Raw genomic sequence first — 3,858 nt, 5'->3', positions numbered from 1 at the left:
ACAGCTTGAGCAGCTAACAGCTATCACCTTAGCTTGGTCACTATCAGGACACTAGGCAGCATGATCAAAAAATGTATCAATACCATCAACTCCTGACTGATAAATATACGTTATCAAATATTTTTTGTGTTTCAGTAAAGTTACACTCAAGGCGAGGACAGTCAAATAAATGTGAATAATGTAACTTAACTAGCTTACTAACTTAGTTTAAAACTAATTTAAAAGCCTTACAAGAAGCTTTGTTAAATGAGTTCAAAGAGTATTGTATGCTTCCTTGCTAGCCTTTTCCCACAGATCATTCCTTTCTTTCTTGAACATGTTGCAGTCATTACACCCGAAACCCTCAAACACATTTGAACAACCGTGTTATCCCACTTTAAAGTGATACTCCGGGATGGAACAAGTTGGGTCCTATCATAAGTTTTAGGGCAGAAATGACCCCTACAGCAGTGTTTTTGTGCAGCAGAAGCCCAGAGCGCACACACCAAACACCCCCTCCCTGCTCCTCTGCGCTCAGACGGGACCATATTTTACTTGACCAAAAACACAAATAAACGGACTCCCACCGAAAAAATGTGATATGGGTCTGCATTCACGCTTTATTCAGAGAATTTTCAGTGCATTACTTTCACACAAAAACACCGCTAAATAAGGCTCTAGTTCTCATCGTGTCTCTTCGTCCTGGCAGATGACCTGCGTTTGTTTATATCTGGCACGCCGCCCGCGGACTGATACACTAAGTGACAAGCGCCTCGTAGCCAGCTGTGGCTCTGCAGCGGAGGTAGCGCCGTTTTACGACAAGATGAGAACTAGAGCCTTATTTAGCGGTGTTTTTGTGTGAAAATAACGCACTGAAAATTCTCTTAATAAAGCGTGAATGCAGACTGATATCAGATTTTTCAGTGGGAGTCCGTTTATTTGTGTTTTTTGGTAAAGTAAAATATGTCCCCGTCTGAGTGCAGAGTAAACCGGCAGAGGAGCAGGGAGGGGGTGTTTGGTGCGAGCGCTCTGGGCTTCTGCTGCACAAAAACACTGCTGTAGGGGTAATTTCTGCCCTAAACCTTGTGATAGGACCCAACTTGTTCCATCCCGGAGTATCACTTTAAGCAGTCTTCAAAAAACACATCAGATACCTTAATAAAAACTTGCTGGTTTATTTCTTAAAGTTATTTAAGGACAAGCTTGAATAGCAGCAAATAATCAGGGATGGAATAATTTGGTCTCATTCTCATACATACATAATTTCTCCTCTCTATAAATAATGAAAAACATTTCTGCCTGTAAATGCAAGGCTGTTAATTTATCTTAAAATAATGCTTACTTTAATACATGTAACCTTGACTGCAATTTGCCTCTGGTTGTTATTCAGCATCATGAGGGAAGAGGCCAGTGCTGGCTGAAAAAGGGAAAGCTGAGGATTGATGGTCATTTAAACTGTGACATGATCACAAGCAAAAACATTTTACACCATGATTCAAAAGATAAATGATTGCAGCGTTTCTTCCTTTTACAGAATGTTAAAATATGTTTATTTACTTCTAGATTTGATTTGATCATTTCATCCCTGCCACTGTCTTTGGCAGAAATAACTTACTACATTATACAAAGCGTCAGATAAAAATGAACAGCCCCTGACTTGTATCAACCTTTTACTGCAATAAAGTCACGGATAAAACACTCCACTTATCACGGCACTGTGTTCTAATTACTCCCACATCGTAATGCCACTCTGCTCTTCCCAGATTTCAATTGCCTGAAGGTCACCACAGCCTTTTAGTATTGCATGCTGTCTAGGACTTTTCGTGGTTGACCTTTAACTGTCTGTCACTTCACAGGATAACACCAATCATGGAGCAAGATTACATCATGAGGTCCCGGCCATGTTTTATACGGTACATTACTCATGCAGTCTGTGTTCAGGGGGCCTATTCCACTGTCTCATGCAATTAAAAAGTAGAGTTTCAGTTTAACAGATGGACAGAAAGATGTAAGAAATGGTGTGCTTAAAAGGAAAGAATAACAATACCACCTGTAGTGACTGGATTTTTACTAACAAAGCCATTTTCATTAATCTTTTACAACTAGCCTTTGGTTATCTTGACAGCGGCTTTCTTCATACAAAGAAAAACTTTCTTTCACCGTTCTTTCATCGGAATAACAGGGGAGATTGTTGTTGTCAACAGCTTCCCATCATCCTCTGAAATTCTGCTTTGTCTAGTGAGACAGCCACTGAGAGACCCGCCTGGACTGACGAAGGACTGCAATCGATTTTGTTTTTGAGAAAACTTCCAAGCATTTCAGACCAACACTGAATCAACAGGGGGTTGAGCAGTTTGCGCTGTGCCATCACAGCCAGGAGCTCCCCTTGGTCAAATCCCCCACTGGGTAAGAGCCTGTGTGTGTGTCTGTGTGTGTGTGTGTGTGTGTGTGTGTATGTGAAATTTGAATCTTCTTCCTAGGCCTCCTCCCACAGTCCAAATATAGGTAAATCCACTTCTTCCCAATGCTGGAGTTCGACATCAAGGTAGTGTTTGATTTTCATATAAACTGAATTTTCTTTTCAAGAAAAACAAACTAAAGTGTCCAGTGTTAGTCTTACTACTTTGTGGCATAACATGTTGTCCAGTTACATAAGGTGTCAACACACTCCGATGATTCATCCACTAAATGTGCATTCACAAAAGCCCAGTCCCAAGTGATCTTGGTACATCACTCATAGCACACTCGAGGCTTTATAAATAATCAGATTTGTGGCGAAATGTCACCAAGCAATCCCACAACAATAATGGAGCTTGAAGCCTGCAAACGAGTGGGCACAAACTTAGGAGAGCTACTGAATGCCTCTGACTCGCCTTGATTAGTTTGGATGACAAATGTTTTGAGAAAGACCTCTTTGGCTTCAATTGGCACGACACAATCTATTTCTTTACGCTGTGCAACAGCACCCAGTTCAAAATGAGCCAACATTTTTAACCAATGATCTGACAGTCTTAAAATGGAAGTTAACAAAAAAGCTTGCACACTCTTCTTTTGCTAACTGTGAATGAGATCTCACTGATTTAACATAAGTCCAAATATACACATGTTATGATTACACTGAAAAACAAATGCTTTAAACAAGGAAAAACAGAACAAGCTAGGAGTGAGAAAGCAAAGAGTGCGTGTTTCAGAGAGACACTGAAAACTGCATCGTGTTGTTTGAAGGGTTGGCGTGCTTTGGAACCACAATCTATGGGCTGAATTTATTAGAAACATAATCTATACTTGACACTGTCACAGGGAACCTCAAAGCAGGAACATTCCCAGGAGCTGGCGTCAGCCTAATTACTGGGAATAGTGTCTGTCAGGAATCAAGGGCAGGGCCTGCAGAACGGCACAAACATGAACATAAAGGATGCTGGGAGACTTTTAATGGGGTTTGCAGCTTTTGAGATGGGTAATATGACAGCAATGTAGTTGTTCATACTGGAAAATGCAGATGTACCAGGGTTATTCTGGCATGGAATCAGCTCTATTTTACAGGTGAATACAGACGCCTTAGACATGCTAATTCACCCTTATAAATACACACCAACTCAAAAGACTAACACACAAATACATGCACATATATTTCCATATTACAACATTCACATATAGGCATCCACATTCCCCTCCATTTTCTGCTAGTGCACAGCAACAGAACACAGTATTTAAAGGGGCCACAACACTAGCAGACATCCAGTGATGCTTTCAGTGTCCACGGGGAGTCCTGCTGTGTTACCTAATAGTTTGTTGGAAAGTTAACATTTCATACCCGATAAAATCTTTCAACATACAGAAATCATGTCTTTATGAAACCAATCACTGAATTCTGTCTCC

This window comes from Halichoeres trimaculatus, unplaced genomic scaffold, assembly GCF_033239565.1.
Source record: "Halichoeres trimaculatus isolate MK-OKI-2021-1 unplaced genomic scaffold, fHalTri1.1 fHalTri1_scaffold_17, whole genome shotgun sequence".
NCBI lineage: Eukaryota > Metazoa > Chordata > Actinopteri > Labriformes > Labridae > Halichoeres > Halichoeres trimaculatus.
Note: the sequence above shows the minus strand (reverse complement) of the source record.